This window comes from Pygocentrus nattereri, chromosome 12 (genome assembly GCF_015220715.1).
Source record: "Pygocentrus nattereri isolate fPygNat1 chromosome 12, fPygNat1.pri, whole genome shotgun sequence".
NCBI lineage: Eukaryota > Metazoa > Chordata > Actinopteri > Characiformes > Serrasalmidae > Pygocentrus > Pygocentrus nattereri.
In genome coordinates, this window is record NC_051222.1 from 1008021 (window position 1) to 1025558 (window position 17538).

At 45.4% G+C, this 17538-nt stretch overlaps 1 pseudogene; it reads left to right on the forward strand.

The window, feature by feature from the left end:
* The first annotated feature begins 782 nt into the window (after positions 1–782).
* LOC119264854 lies at positions 783–869 on the forward strand (annotated as a pseudogene).
* Positions 870–17538: the final 16669 nt, after the last annotated feature.

Below are 17538 nucleotides of genomic sequence, written 5' to 3' on the forward strand. Positions count from 1 at the left end.
TTCAGCAGCAGATGAACTCGGTCCGTGAGGTTCGGTCCAGGTTCAGCGAGTCTCTGATTCAGCAGCAGATGAACTCGGTCCGTGAGGTTCGGTCCAGGTTCAGCGTTCAGCGAGTCTCTGATTCAGCAGCAGACGAACTTGGTCCGTGAGGTTCGGTCCAGGTTCAGCGTTCAGCGAGTCTCTGGTTCAGCAGCAGATGAACTCGGTCCGTGAGGTTCGGTCCAGGTTCAGCGAGTCTCTGATTCAGCAGCAGATGAACTCAGTCCGTGAGGTTCGGTCCAGGTTCAGCGTTCAGCGAGTCTCTGATTCAGCAGCAGATGAACTCGGTCCGTGAGGTCCGGTCCAGGTTCAGCGTTCAGAGAGTCTCTGATTCAGCAGCAGACGAACTCGGTCCGTGAGGTTCAGCAGACTAACTGAGTTTAATCCTCACAACCGTCTGAACTAAATTCCTGTTTGTCTTCATGTCAAAGTTCAGAGAAGCGAGTTCCTCTAAAACCGTCTCCACTCTGTCCAGATAAAGAAAGCAGAGGAATGAAAACAGCTGGAGGTTCTTCTGTGGTTCTTCCTTTCAGAGCAAAGCTTCTCAGTGAAGTCCAGCTCAGTATCCGAATGAATCAGAGCTGATAGTGTCTGTAATCACAGCTGTGTGGACTGAAATCATTCCACAGTGAAGAGCCTGAAACATCAGGCCGTTTCTAACAGATCCCTGTGAAGCACAATAACATTTGAATTAATCTTTAATTTGACAGTTTTAAATATTACTGTTAACAAGGAATCCATCATAGCTCGGGTTTCTCTTCATTCACGGACAAAGCTTTCGCCTTTTACTAAAGATTTCTGTGGAGGGGAACGTTGACGAGTTCTTCTTGGGGGCAGTCGTGGGCTGGAGGTTAGGGAACGAGCCTCGTGACTGGAAGGTCACCGGTTCGATCCCCAGAACTGACAGCATATGACTGAGGTGCCCTTGAGCAAGACGCTTAACCCCCAACTGCTCCCCGGGCGCCGTGGATAGGGCTGCCCACCGCTCCGGGCAAGTGTGCTCACTGCCCCCTAGTGTGTGTGTGTGCTCACTAGTGTGTTTGTGGTGTTTCACTGCACGGATGGACTAATAAGAGTCTCTTAATCATCAATGGAACAGCTGGCTTATTTGAATATTTACATCTACATTGCAAACTAAACCTTCTGTAATTGTCCAGAGGTGCTGCTGACCAAAAGTTCATTTTTTTTCAATAACATTAAACTCAATTTATATTTTGTAATATTTGTAATGTGTGTTGCTTGGTTGGATTCTCACTGATTCATTTCACTAAATGATGACCCACCTTAGCTCACACCTCACTCTGATTCATTCATAATGAACGCTTAAAGATTTCCCGATTCTCCAGGACTGAGGGAACCCTACATATTCCCTCTGATTTTCTCCCGGATCAGTGATCGTTCCTTTTCACTTTGCCAACAATGGATTATCTGCGTTTGTAGCACCAAATGGTTGTGTGTCTGGAAGCCCATTGTGATGATGGTATGCTGTGTATGATCACCCATCTGCCCAGATTAACCCCGGATCTCTACTGGCCCCAATACAGAGCCCTGAGGCACCTCGCCAACCTTCTGATAATTAAAGGCTCTGACTTTACCTCTCCATCAGTCTCACTATGGCTTTCTGACTCCGTCCTTCCTCTGAACTCTGAAGAGCTCGATATTGAGCCCTGACTCTGCCTGATCTTCTGTCACTGTTCACCTCACAGCTGCTCCTTCAGCCTCCTCACTTTGCTTTAATCTCACAGGAGTCAGTCATTTAGAAATAATAACTCCTCAACACCGCAGGCAGATGTTGCTGTGATGGGTTTGAAAAGAAAACAAGAAACAAAACAACAAAATACCACATCTTATTCAGACCAAGCACCAAGTATTAAAAGACCAAACAACACATTTTATGACCCAAATAAAACCTTCGTAGCGTAAACCCAGTAAAATCCTGCCGTGCTCTGAGTCGTTCTGGGCTGTAGGGCAGCAGTGATCCAGCTCCGCTGAGATACTTTAGTAACTGAAACAGAAGGAAAGTTTTTGATATGGAAACACAGACGGAATCAGAAGTTGGGATCTGAGGGCTTTTCTCCGTGTGGAGGTGGAGGCGACTCCTGTATCCGTGCAGGTCCGTAGACTGAAGGTTCTGCTGGGCTGTGTATCAGTGTGAGGGGGAACTTTACAGCAGCGTTAATCAGCTTCAGCTCATTTTACTGTGTTTATGAACTGCAGACACTGTTTATGGACATGACGCCACTAATGGAACCGGTTCTGCTACAAATCAGCCACAATAATAGTCTCTAACCTGCTGACTTCACTCCATGTGTGGGAATTTGAAGGCGAGGCAGATGATCTTAAGGAAAAGCTTAAATATTTTCAACGTTATTATAGGGACATTATTAATTCTGACATGTTATTCACTTTAATATGCTGTTATAAACTGCGTTTTGGGGTCAGCGCAGTGAGGTCTGCGCTGAAAGATTCCAGTGGGCGGTAAGCCATTTGACCTTGGACCTTTGTAGAGATAAACAGGGAGATTAGCGTGGCGCTGTTAGCCCCAGGCTGTAGACATGGGTGGTGTTGGTGCCGTAGGGTTGAGTTGCTCTGGCACTCAGTAGATCTGATGTTTACTGTCAGAATTAAGGCCCAATCCACGTCTGAATCATCTGGTATTTCATAAATAACAACAAAGATTTGACCTTTTATACCAAACCTGTCAAAACAGAGTCGATTACAGTCAATTAGTTAACTAATTCCAATTAAGCCGGTTTGCCGACAGCGCCGCACGTCTTCATCACCATCAGAAAGCCTTGATGTAGTTTTGTGCTGGACGTCAATGATTTTTCCTCATGTTTCTATTTAGAAACACACGTTTCTCTCTTTGGCCTTTAGTAAAAGCTTTTTATGGCCTTTTATGAACTGCAGTCTTTAATACAATGAGTGTTTCAGAAGGACGGAGTCTGTGATCTGCACTGAAATGAGTTTACAGTGTTCACTGTTTGAATAATCTTCAGTTCCATAGAGAGACTAAAAGAGCAGCAGCGGTAAAACAGGCCAGATGTTAGTGTGAGAGATAAAAACCGTCATGTAATCGTGTTCAGTCTAATCAGAATCAGAGTAAAATAAGGAAGTTGCTTTTCTCTGGAGAGCCTAGAAGAGTGAACGTCTGTGGAAGAGTCATTACTGCTCACTGTCCGTTACTCATCTCACCTGCTACATGGTTTTGTTATTATTATTATTATTATTATTATTATCACGAGGAGCTGTTTCAGTTCATACTCAGACTTTTAGGGGATGCAGTCAATCTTGGGACGTTTCTTGATCCAGTTCAGGACCAAATGGGTAGCACCAGGAAATCAGGTTCTTGAAGGAGAACATACACTGTGTTTCCAAAAGTTTTCACTCCTCCTCCAAATCACTGACTTCAGATGTTCCAGTCTCTTCCGTGGCCACAGGTGTATAAAGCCGAGCCCCTAGGCCTGCAGACTGCTTCTACAGACATTAGTGAAAGAATGGGTCGCTCTCAGGAGCTCAGTGAATTCCAGCGTGGTACCGTGATCGGACGCCACCTGTGCAGCAAGTCCAGTCGTGAAATTTCCTCACTACTAAATATTCCACAGTCCACTGTCAGTGGGATTATAACAAAGTGGAAGTGATTGGGAACAACAGCAGCTCAGCCACGAAGTGGTCGGCCACGTAAAATGACAGAGCGGTCAGCGGATGCTGAGGGGCATAGTGCGCAGAGGTCACCGACTTTCTGCAGAGTCAATCACTACAGACCTCCAAACTTCATGTGGCCTTCAGATCAGCTCAAGAATGCAGTGGAGTAAAGCGCCGCCACTGGACTCTAGAGTAGTGGAGACGTGTTCTCTGGAGTGACCAATCACGCTTCTCCGTCTGGAAACCCGATGGACGAGTCTGGGTTTGGCGGTTGCCAGGAGACGGTACTTGTCTGACTGCATTGTGCCGAGTGTAAAGTTTGGTGGAGGGGGGATCATGGTGGGGGGTGTTTTTCAGGAGTTGGGCTCGGCCCCTTAGTTCCAGTGAAAGGAACTCTTAAAGCTTCAGCACCAAGAGATTTTGGACAATTTCCTGCTCCCAACTTTGTGGGAACAGTTTGGGGACGGCCCCTTCCTGCTCCAACATGACTGCACACCAGTGCACAAAGCAGGTCCATAAAGACGTGGATGAGCCAGTTTGGTGTGGAAGAACTTGACTGGCCTGCACAGAGTCCTGACCTCAACCCCATAGAACACCTTTGGGATGAATTAGAATGGAGCCTGCTAATGGTGTGAACACTGAAAAGCTTTTATTAACATCCATTCACAGGTGTTAGTGACAGACTTCAAAAGCCCAGCTGAGCTACAATAAAAGCTTTTAAACTCTCAACACGCTTCACTGATTGATTAGTGATTAGTGCATTAGTGGCTCTTTGCTATGAGGCTTTAAACTGACCGAATCCAGACCTCCAGCCATCCACCGCTCAGAGGAGTGACAGATGAACAGGAGGCCTCCTGTTTCTCCATTCATCTGGGAGAAATTTGATTTTTATTTAATTTGTTTGGTCACTTTTGAACAGACGTCATAGCTTTAAAGCTGCTAGCTGGACAGATCCATTATCCAGCTGCTGGAGGCCGATTAGAGCACTTTGTCCTTCAGCTGCACACAAACACATGCTTTGTAGCTCATTCAGCGGCTTCATTGATCTGGACGCCCTGAGGAGAAACAATTTGTGAAATTCTGACTGGATGAAAATCGATCAGCCCAAAATGCTGCTAATGGCTAATTTCCAACATCCAGTGGGGGGGGTGGAGGGATGAGCTGATCAAACTGTGGTGGATCATGCTCCGGTTTGGTTGATCCTCCTTCATCATCACAGAGAACCGAAGCCAATACGCCTCCTCTGATGGTCCACCGTCTCTCTGAGTGGGTCTTCACCAGCAGCTCCTCTGTGAACTGCATCCAGTCCAAGTAGAGCTTTAGGATGGTGAAGGTGAGATATGGGGCTGAGATGTTTACTGTTATCACCACATGAGAACCGTAACAAGTGCTGATTACAGAGCATCATCTCTGTCCTCATGGAGGAGTGATGGCCAGGAGATATGAACCCAGGACACTTTATCATGGACTGTTTCCAGAAGTGTTTATAGAAAGATCAGTGCTCTTCTCTGTGGGAGTTCTGGGTGAGAACTGATCCCAGACCAGCCCCAGGGTCCATCTGCTCAATAAAGGGTCAGTCAGAGTCTGGATTGGTGGTCAGAGAGGTTCTCAGCAGCGACAGCTTCTTCTGTCCATCTCAGTTTATTCTGGCTGACCTTTTCTGGTCGTGTCTGAGGGGAGGAGGAGCTGCTGAGGAACAAATAGGAACAACCCATCCATAAAGGACTATAATAAGTTTTTAATGACTGCTTTTTTCCTTCTTCAGGCTGGAGGAGCTCCTGTCCAGTGTGATGGTCCTGGTTCTGTCACTCTCAGGGGTCATTTTCAGAGATTAGTCCCTTCAAGACTTTATAAATCATCTCAGACTGCACTTTACCACATTATCAAGACAGGCAGTCTTGTGCCTTTGACAGGGTGCAGATCACATCTACCAAGTGTTGAGAGGTCCATGAAGCCCAAAGGGAGGATCCTCATACTGACAGGCCTTCTGAGGTGGATGGAGTGAGGGTGACCAGCCTGTAGGCCTTACTGAGGTCTAACACTGAGAGAAACCAGGCCGTCCTCAGCCCGTCTACGAGGCTTTCCATCTTCTCTCCAACGTTTCTCACCCATGGAAACATTTCATTCTGATTTTCTACAGATTGATTCTGTTATGGAGCTGAAACGGCTTTGCTGATGATTTTAGAGTCTCGCTGTACTACACTCTTCATTCAGAATAACAGACTCTAAAAGAGCTCGTACAGTGAACTGTAGAACGGACTGGTTCAGTTAATCTGTCTCTATTTACGCTGGAGGTCTGTTTTAGTCTGTGTTAATCTCTCTCTCTCACTGAAGGATGAAATGAGAAACACTGCATCACTTCTGTTTAACACAGACGTCCAGACGACCTTCATCTACATATAAATTACTAACATGTCCATAAACGCTGAGAAAGCCTCAGTCCTCCTCTCCTCTGTGTAGTTATTATCAGAAACAGCAGAGCATCTCACTCTGATTACACAGCATTATTTCAGCTCTCACTGAGGCAGAATGACCAGCACACTCAGGACTTTATGAGCTCCTCTCTAAATCAGACATACTCCATAACCTTCATCACATTACTGAGACAGGCAGCCTCGTACCTTTAATGGGGTGGAGATCACGACTACCAGGTGTTGAGAGGTGCTGGAGCTCCGTGAAGCCCAAAGGGAAGAGCCTGAGACTTACAAAGGCCTCCTGAAGCAGCGGCAGTGAGGGTGCTGAGCTGCGGCCGGACTCTGGAACTAAGGCCTTTATCTGCAGCTGCTTGTTTCTGCTACAGCGGCTGAGTCAGTGTTGGAGTGAAGGAGCTGCTGGATTCAGTCGACGCTTTGATAATGAAACTGCAGGCATTCTCCTTCTGCTTTCACCTGATGGACAACTCAATCTGGACAGCATGCTCTCCTCCCTTTTCTCGCCTCGTTTGGCTTTAAATGTGAACGTGGTGGAGGGAGACAAGTCCCCTATCTGGGCAGCCATGCGTCCACTCACAGTGTGTGTCCAGCCAGAGTGAGGCGGCTTTTACAGACTGTTAGTGTTTCCCTGTTTGTAGAGCGCCTCTGGGTTTGTGGAAGGCGGCGCTGTATAAACTGAATATGTGCAAAAGGAATAGAGCAATGAATCAAACAGGGTAATACTGATAGCCAATACTCTGTCTCTCTCTCTCTCTGTCTCTCTCTCTGTCTCTCTCTCTCTCTGTCTCTCTCTCTGTGTCTCTCTCTTCATGCATCAATTCAGTGTACACTAAAGCCCAGCAGTGCTAAAGCGTTCAGGATGCTGTTCCTCCATTTAGAGCCTATTCATCTCTCCTCCTGAGCAGAATCACTGTGTTCCCAGCAGAGTGGGGCTGGCACAGGCATGCCCCCCACTCAGCCGCTGGCACCATTCATTGTGCTTTCAGCTGCACCTCTGAGAGCCTTTTACTCTTTACACAAAGACCGGACTTCAAGCCAGAACTCCTTCATAACCAAACACTTTCTGAACCAGCAAGAAACATTCATCCTCAACAGTGTTCAGATTGGAGGAAACGGCAGAGTGAAGACGCTTTACACCACCGGCCAGGTACAGAATAGACACTCAGATCCGTTCGTGATGAAGGAGGAACATCTAGCTCTTCAGAAGGAACACCTGGCATAACAGAGAGAGAACAATAAAGAGAAACTATCATTTATTATTAAATATTATTGTTTAAGGCCATCTTATCTATTAAAAGAGGAACAGCCAGCATAGGATTGGAGTGATTCTGGGTTCAGATGATGAAATGGATGCTGGGAAGAGTTTTATATCAGCCAATATGCTCTGAGGTGGTGAGTAAGAGAAGGGGCAGTGATGGCTGTTCCTCCTGCAGAACCTCCTTACAGTGCCCTCATACTTAAAGCTGATGTAATGTTTAAATAACTGTACCCAGTAGCAGCTTATATAGTGAAAACAGTAGTGGTCCTAGAACAGAGCCTTGTGGGACACCATACTTTACTTTCTTATATGCAGAAATTTTCTCATTTACAATTATAAACGGAGGGTGGTCAGTCAGGTGAGGAAGGCCCATGAAGGGGCATCAAGGAGAACACTGGAGATGGACATCAGGTTCTCTTTCAGTGTACTTATGACTGTTCTCCTGAACATGTTCAACACAAAGTTCTTTGGGCGTTTAAAGTCGGTTCCTGCTGCTGTAAATCTTCAGTGATGTTTCTACCAGTGGATCTTTAGAACAGCACAGAACATTGTTCCAGCAGCTCTTTCATATGTGTCTTCTCCAGAACCCCAATGATACGAGGCCCACAGGGACAGGATGTAAGTCTGTTCTCCAGGGAGATCAGGTCCATGAGTAGGAAATCCACCCCCCTCCCACTAGACCACGTCTCTCTGATATTCCGGAGAGCTTTTCCTGAACTAAGCATGTGAACAGCTCTATCTCTCTCTCCCTCTGTCTCTCTCTCCCTCTGTCTCTCTCTCTTAAAGCTGCAGGTTTTGTATCAGATCTCTGGAGGTTTGTACTGAACACAGACTCATGCAGGAGCTCAGCCTCAATATCAGACCTGTAACTGTACTGTTCACTGCGGTGTGGAACAGAAGTGAAGAGCTTCCAGCAGTAAATGAGCTTCACTGCTGCTCATTTAGTGGAGAACAGCTGAGAACCATCACAAGATCAGCTCAGACTTCACTGACGGGGAGAACGGCTCACGGTTCTGCTGTTTAATACGTGAGGAACTCTAAAAGAGGGTGAATGTTTCATGCATGGTGAGCAGAATTATGAGGGTGGATCAGAAGTTCAGGTCATTTTTAGTGTCCTGATAGTTTGGCTTTTCCTACAGCATATTTAGTCAGAGCTCACTGACCAACACTACATCAACCGGCGGCTGGAGGGACTTACAGCTTGACTGTCCACTCAGGAGAGACAGGGCTGTGTTTAAATGACCGTTTGAGTGGACAGACGTTCATCATTTCTGCTCTGTGGAGCTGGACAGTGTGGTTAATGGTTAACGGAGCTGTGAGTGACCTCTCGAATGTTCAGGACTGAAACTGGGAGAGCTGTGAAGGAGGTAGTGTTAGACAGCATGGTTAATGATGGACAGTGCTGCGGTCACTGAGGGTTATGGGAGCTGAAAAGCCCCAGAGACGTGGTCAGCAGTCTTAAAGTGATCTTATGTCCACCCAGCGATGAAGAGGTGGGATTACGTCTAAAAAATCCCTTTTTGGCTGTAAGAAGCTGCTTAAAGCAGTGCGGCTCTGAAGGACGTCTGATCTCTGCTGACTCTCACTCGCTTTACAGGATAATTAGTGGAGTGAGGAGGCAGCCTGGACAGAGAATGGACCTGGAGTCCAGCCAAGGAGAGGGCAGAATAGAGAGGGAGGATCTGGCAACCCAACAGCCTTCCGGTGTGTCCAGCCAGAGTGCAAGCAGCACAGAAAGAGATAATCTGGCAACCAAGCAGCTTTCTTTTGTGTCCAGCCAGAAAGCGACCAGCATGCAGAGAGAGAGAGGATCTGGCAACCCAACAGCCTTCCGGTGTGTCCATCCAGAAAGCGAATAGCACAGAGAGAGAGGATCTGGCAACCCAGCAGTCCCCTTACATGTCCAATTATTTCATTCATTCATATATTGTTTCATGAACAACATGACAGACTGGGACCCAAACTGAAAACGACTAAGATGTCTAATAAATAGTCCAGTTTTCCAGTAAAGACTGACGGTTGATCATCCTTAGATTTTAATTAACTCATGTTTAACACATTTGCATTAATATTTTAATTTAATTTCTAATTTAAAATGACAAAACTCTCATCACAGCATCACAGAAAGGTTTCAAGATGAAACTGCAAAGGATATAATATAAAATTGCGTGACTTTTTTTCTCGTCATCTGTTCACTGTTGCTGTAAAATATTAAAATAAAAATCATTTGCAGTTTTTTTTTTTCATTTTTCACTTTGGCTACAGAACATTCTGTTGTTTTGTCCATAAAAGTAAAAAATTGACAAATATTGGTCATTAGAAACACATTTATGTTCACCGGAGTGATGAGACTATCATAAAAATAAATATCATGAAAACTAAAATAGAAAAATGAAGTTCACAAACTTTATTCAGTAACTACAAACAATACAGAACTCAAACTGTGAGCTCAAACATCCTCTGAACATCATGAGGTGTGTTTTTCTCCTCTGAGAGCTCTGAGTGCAGTGGGCAGTAGGAGGCGCTGTGATTGCCAGTGCTGACCTGTAGAGGCAGTGCTGGACTTACAGGTGGGTTTTATTAACAGTGGCTCTAATAAGAGGATGAGCAGGACAGCAGCAGACTGGAGTGAGAAGCTGTTTGAACAGTGGACTCCACAGGGCATCTCAGAGGACAGTTTGCAGGGTAATTAGCGGCATGTGGACGCAGTGTGGACAGCTGATGGAACTGGAGTCCAGCCAGAGATCAAGAGGCCTGCATAGAGAGAGGCAGCATGGTCAATCTGTTGGAGGGAAGCTCCCTCAGCTGAGAGCCTGTTAGACAGCAGTAACCAGAGGAACATTCAATAACAGGCTTTTTCAATTAGCTGCTTATTAGGAGAACATGGACAACGTTCTGTTCAGCAGAGGAATGTAATGTCACCTTATCGAAGAGAGAAAAATATAGCATGGGGAGTGAAATATAAAGTCACTTATGTGAGGACCGAGAGTGTTAATGATGCTCTGGTGTGTGTTAAAGTCGGTTTGTGTGAGGACCGAGAGTGTTAATGATGCTCTAGTGTGTGTTAAAGTCGGTTTGTGTGAGGACCGAGAGTGTTAATGATGCTCTAGTGTGTGTTAAAGTCGGTTTGTATGAGGACCGAGAGTGTTAATGATGCTCTAGTGTGTGTTAAAGTCGGTTTGTGTGAGGACCGAGAGTGTTAATGATGCTCTAGTGTGTGTTAAAGTCGGTTTGTGTGAGGACCGAGAGTGTTAATGATGCTCTAGTGTGTGTTAAAGTCGGTTTATGTGAGGACCGAGAGTGTTAATGATGCTCTAGTGTGTGTTAAAGTCGGTTTGTGTGAGGACCGAGAGTGTTAATGATGCTCTAGTGTGTGTTAAAGTCGGTTTGTGTGAGGACCGAGAGTGTTAATGATGCTCTGGTGTGTGTTAAAGTCGGTTTGTGTGAGGACCGAGAGTGTTAATGATGCTCTGGTGTGTGTTAAAGTCGGTTTGTATGAGGACCGAGAGTGTTAATGATGCTCTAGTGTGTGTTAAAGTCGGTTTGTGTGAGGACCGAGAGTGTTAATGATGCTCTGGTGTGTGTTAAAGTCGGTTTGTATGAGGACCGAGAGTGTTAATGATGCTCTAGTGTGTGTTAAAGTCGGTTTGTGTGAGGACCGAGAGTGTTAATGATGCTCTAGTGTGTGTTAAAGTCGGTTTGTGTGAGGACCGAGAGTGTTAATGATGCTCTAGTGTGTGTTAAAGTCGGTTTGTGTGAGGACCGAGAGTGTTAATGATGCTCTAGTGTGTGTTAAAGTCGGTTTGTGTGAGGACCGAGAGTGTTAATGATGCTCTGGTGTGTGTTAAAGTCGGTTTGTATGAGGACCGAGAGTGTTAATGATGCTCTAGTGTGTGTTAAAGTCGGTTTGTGTGAGGACCGAGAGTGTTAATGATGCTCTAGTGTGTGTTAAAGTCGGTTTGTGTGAGGACCGAGAGTGTTAATGATGCTCTAGTGTGTGTTAAAGTCGGTTTGTGTGAGGACCGAGAGTGTTAATGATGCTCTAGTGTGTGTTAAAGTCGGTTTGTGTGAGGACCGAGAGTGTTAATGATGCTCTGGTGTGTGTTAAAGTCGGTTTGTGTGAGGACCGAGAGTGTTAATGATGCTCTAGTGTGTGTTAAAGTCGGTTTGTGTGAGGACCGAGAGTGTTAATGATGCTCTAGTGTGTGTTAAAGTCGGTTTGTGTGAGGACCGAGAGTGTTAATGATGCTCTAGTGTGTGTTAAAGTCGGTTTGTGTGAGGACCGAGAGTGTTAATGATGCTCTGGTGTGTGTTAAAGTCGGTTTGTGTGAGGACCGAGAGTGTTAATGATGCTCTAGTGTGTGTTAAAGTCGGTTTGTGTGAGGACCGAGAGTGTTAATGATGCTCTGGTGTGTGTTAAAGTCGGTTTGTGTGAGGACCGAGAGTGTTAATGATGCTCTAGTGTGTGTTAAAGTCGGTTTGTGTGAGGACCGAGAGTGTTAATGATGCTCTGGTGTGTGTTAAATGTGATGTGTTATATGAACTGAGGAAACTCCAAACTAAAGCAGCTCTTCATGTGAGGTTTGAAATTGCGCTCGTCCTGCACTTGTGCCGTTTCTGAGAGAAGCAGGCTGCTGTTCTTCCTGAGTTTCTCCACTCCTGCTGCTCCTTCTCCATAAATCAATTTAATCTGGGGGTCTCTCCAGCTCATCAAAGAAAGTCCACCTTTGATGTGCTCTGACAAGCACATGGTGGTCATGTTTGGTCATATGCAGATTCATTCATGAGACGCTAATGTATTCACAGATGAAAGAGGGAAAATTTTTCCAGGAGCTTCTAGCAGTTTTTACAAGTTTACTGCAGCTTTTACTTGAATTCCTACCAGAACAGAACTGTAGACAAAGCCTGACCAGTGACCAGACAGTGTAAAATACCATAATAACCACTTAGCAACACCCCAGCAACCATCTGAAATACCATTGCAACCACTTACCAACACCCCAGCACTTACCTAGCAATACCCTAGCAACAACCTAGCAACCGCCTAGCAATCAGCTGGAATACCATAGCAACTGCCTACCAATAATTATCCTGTGCAGATTAATACAGAGATATTTATACAGATTAATGCAAGAGTAGCAGCACCGAGCCATTACAAGTGTTTTATTAATTTACATAATATTTATAAATCAGGAATAATATTATTAATTATTATTGTTTTTTTTTATGATATTAATCATGCCATCTGTGCTAATGTTAGCCTGCTGGCTAATCTTCAGCTGTAGTCCCTGAATCCTGATATTATAAACCAGAAACACTCAAATAATGAAAAACAGTTTACAGAGCAACAATCATTCATCCACTCCTTCACCAAACAGCAGCACCACAAACCCCTTCAGAGCTGGAAGAGCTCAGAAGAGAAAGCTGGAGCTCTTGAGCTCAGCCTGCGTGTCGTTCAGTAACGGCGGCTACACTGATGGCAGGTTCCGTGTCTGACGGGGGAAAGCGTGGAGATCTTCAGCAGGGAATTGTGGGGGGAATATTGACATGCGTTTGGGGTTCGGAGGCTGAAGCAGGTCTTTCTGGAGATGATCGTGATAGAGCTTCACCTTCAGCTCCGCTCCACGCAGACACAGACTGGACAGAAGAAAACTGGACGCTTTCTCCGGAGAATTCCTCTCAGCAGTCACTCCCACGCATTTGTCCCAGCAAACCAGGTGGAAAACTCAGTAGAGGAATGTAAGAGTGACTGCCGGATGGAGTTAACGTGACTGGTAGGTGCAGTTCTGTTAGCAGAGCATCAGAACTGCTAAGAGCTTCATCTGTGATGAAACATCGGTCTTCAGTTTGTCTGCAGTCGTCTAATCACTAATAATCAGAAATAAAACTGAAATAAGAGTTTATCATGGTAACGATCAACAGCTAATGCAGCTAATGCATGGAGCGTAGCCTAAACAAGAGAAGAACCAAATCAATTTGGGTTTATTTCACTTTTCATTCAGTTCAGTTCAGTTTTATGGCACTTTTTAAACAGATACTCTCCCAAAACCAGATGAACATCAAGCTCAGAGCAAAATATAAACAAAGAATTAGCAAAGTTACTTTTGTCTGAATTGAATATATTTGAAGTGGAAACTAAAATCTGCTCCGAAAACACTGTGGATCCGTGTTCCAGAGGAATGTTTCATTCCTTTAAAGCCAAACACAGCATCACACGGTCATACAGTCACTGACATTAGCACAGTGTTAATAGTCATTTAGATACTGTATCTAAAAAATCCACTCAAATCCAGCTACCAGAGTCAGAAATGGAGCAGCTGAAACAGGAACCAGCCTGACGTCCGGAAACAGCCCATTACTGTCTCTAATGCACGGGGTCTCAGGGGGGAAATACTCTTTAGAGCTTCTCCCAAACAAGCAGCTGTACACACTAATAAACCCGAACCACAACACGAAACGTGGTTTGTTTTGGAGCTTCTGTAAAGAAACGTGATTATTTACTAACATAATGTTATTAGAAGAGGAGCCTCAGAGGAGCAGCCTGGCCCACTGCCTCAGCTTTACTTAGCACATTAGCTTCAGCTAAAGCCCCATCTCTCTCTCTGGAGGCCCTTCCCTCAGATTGAAGCTCAGAGGTTTATTATGTAGTGAGGACAGCTGAGACTGACCTCAGAAACCCAGAGGAACCCAGAGGAACCTAGAATGACACTCCATTAAAGATGAACAGCAAGTATCTATTGGGGTTAAAAATCCCTCATGTACTAACAGTCATGATTCATTTCTACATAATTATTTTCCATCTTTCTTAATCCCTTAGAATTAAACAGGCAGTTTTAATACTATGTGTTTAAGATTAATATACACTACATTTCCAAAAGTTTTCACTCACCTACCCAAATCATTGAATCCAGGTGTTCCAGTCTCTTCCATGGCCACAGTTGTATGAAGCCGAGCCCCTCGGCCTGCAGACTGCTTCTACAGACATTAGTGAAAGAATGGGTCGCTCTCAGGAGCTCAGTGAATTCCAGCGTGGTGCCGTGATCGGACGCCACCTGTGCAGCAAGTCCAGTCGTGAAATTTCCTCACTACTAAATATTCCACAGTCAAATGTCAGTGGGATTATAACAAAGTGGAAGCGATTGGGAACGACAGCAACTCAGCCACGAATAGGTCGGCCACGTAAAATGACAGAGCGGTCAGCGGATGCTGAGGGGCATAGTGCGCAGAGGTCACCAACTTTCTGCAGAGTCCATCACTACAGACCTCCAAACTTCATGTGGCCTTCAGATCAGCTCAAGAACAGCGTAGAGAGCTTCATGGAATGGGTTTCCATGGCCGAGCAGCTGCATCCAAGCCTTACATCACCAAGCGCAATGCAAAGCGTGGAATGCAGTGGAGTAAAGCGCCGCCACTGGACTCTAGAGCAGTGGAGACGAGTTCTCTGGAGTGACCAATCACGCTTCTCCGTCTGGAAATCCGATGGACGAATCTGGGTTTGGCGGTTGCCAGGAGACGGTACTTGTCTGGCTGCATTGTGCTGAGTGTAAAGTTTGGTGGAGGGGGGATCATGGTGTGGGGGTGTTTTTCAGGAGTTGGGCTCGGACCCTTAGTTCCAGTGAAAGGAGCTCTTAAAGCTTCAGGACCAGGAGATTCAGGACGATTTCCTGCTCCCAACTTTGTGGGAACAGTTTGGGGACGGCCCCTTCCTGTTCCAACATGACTGCACACCAGTGCACAAAGCAGGTCCATAAAGACGTGGATGAGCCAGTTTGGTGTGGAAGAACTGGTTGTCACATCACAAGCACAGAACAAATCTAAGTACTACCTCCTGCATGTCAGTTGAGAGTGAGATTCTGTGTGTTTGTAAAGCTCTGATATGTATCTCCTCAGTTTGGAGATTCCATCAGTGGTGTTCACCATGAAGATCAGGTGCTATCAGGAGAGCAGTGCATTGTGGGATGCTCTGCAGTGGTATATACACACACAGCAGCAGCAGGTCTGCTAACTACCGTTAATTATTTTTAGCCTCTGTGCTAAAAAAAAAATTACAGCTTTAGCAGAGAACCCTGGTTTCTATAAATGTTCCTCAGATGCTCCTTCAGCTCTGCCATTTCTTCTGTTCTTGAGAGGGTTTCTGCTCTGTTTGTACAGTGAAGAGATGAGATTGTCATTGTTCTGGAGTAAATACGACTCACATCCATATCTTAGATCAGCTGTTCTCTCATGCGGACAGTAAGAACATTAATAACCTCCTCCAGTTCCTCCAGAAGGAGCTCTAAGGCTTCGTTGACAGCCCTGTTTGACTCTGTCCTCCATTCATTGCTGTATCTATTACACTAATAACCGTACAGCTCAGCGGTATTACAATATAAAGCCTGAACTGCAGAGTTACCTTACAGAAACACTCCGATTAGAAGCTGATGGTCAGACGCTGAAGCTTCAGTTATAAGGAGATGTTCCTATCTAAGCTCAGAGAGAAGTACCATCCATAATAATCAGACTGTATTGATCAGGAAACAGGGATTAGATACTGCAAACTGCAGTGAACTGGCTGCTGCCGTCCTGCTTAGTGACCATACGGAGTAAATAAGTGAATCAGCTCACCATGAAAAACAAGCTCTAAATAAAAGTCCAGGAATCTGTTCAGAACAAACGAGTCCAGCGCCGTTTATCTGTTACTGCTAACCTACAGAGAGAAACGAGGAAAATGTAATGTGAAAAACCTCCAGTTTGCAGTAACGTTCCAGAAGATAAAGATCATAATCACTGTCTTTTATTTTATGGATTAGTGTTTGTTTTGAATTATAGACCCCTGTGAAGGTTGTTTTGTCCTTTTAACCTTATTAAAATAGATTCCACGGTTCATATCAATCAGAGTTTTATTGATTTTATTTTCCACTCAGGCAACCAGAGCACACCTCATCTCGTCTCTGATTGAGAACATCTGGCCTGCGTAAAATTAACGACGGAGGAACTTGAACATCTCAGCAGGAGGGCATCCTTCACTCAGGGCATATTGACTCCAGGATAGAGGAGAAAGTAGAGCAGCGCATTTTGACACATCAGAACGTTAAACTGGAGTCAGGAGAAGGTGGAACTCCTCGCTAAAGATCACCACTCTTCACTAACGTTAGCTTGCAGAGCTACTGGAGCTATCTAATCACCAAGCTACACGCTGGCCTGCACCACACACAAACCATGCTAATGTGTGTTCCGCTGCTAGTGCGCTGGCGCAGTATGGCCGCTGCTTTACATCGGTTTTCTGTTCGTTTCGTATCATTTGTGTTTGTTTTGATGTTTGCCTGAGAAGTTTGCCATCATATCGACTGAAATACTGGCTGACAGTGGTTTTCAAACTGTAGCTCAGGGACTTATTGGACCGGCTGTTTGATGCTATCATGCTGCCTGGACTGCTGGTGTTCAGCTACATGAGCAGGAGGAGGAGGAGCTCCACAAACAGCCAGCAAAACACATCACCTGCAGTGACGCCTGATGTTGGTGTGTTGGGCCTTTTTGGGCCTCCACGCTCTGACACTTCGCTACTTGGACAGAGTGTGAAACTGACCCTAAGCCAGTGGAATGATTTACCAAATATCTGGAACCTCAGCATAGCACAGAGTGGAGTGAATGAAGGAGCTGTGAGGAGGAGAGTTCACAGTGAGGTGAAGGACAGTGACAAACACTGTTACAGGAAATTCCATCAGGAAACATTCAGATTCGCTTCTGCACAAACCATCTTCACTCAGGCTTCACAGTGAATCACTTCACTCCCAGCAGGTCAGGATGTTTATGATGTTGTGGTCGTGATGAGATCAGATACAGTTCAGCTTTCACACCTTACTGATCTTTTTCATAACAAGCTTCTTCCCCCTGAGCTCGGATCAGGCCTTCAACACACGGCTGAACTACAGAAGAGACTGTGTGACTGCAGGAACCCGGAGAACCCTGAGAACTTCTGCTGGGTAGGACACACATTCCAGCAGTCTGCTGATGTTCTACTGATGGTGGAACATAACATTATTGAGCACATGTTCTAAAGTCAGCGAGGTCAGATCTCCACAGCTTCACTGACTGAACATCTAACTCCATCTAACGCTGTTCGTCATCCCTCATGAGATCAGAGCTTTCAGCTCCACATATTCACATTCAGCTCTGAGGGGGTAA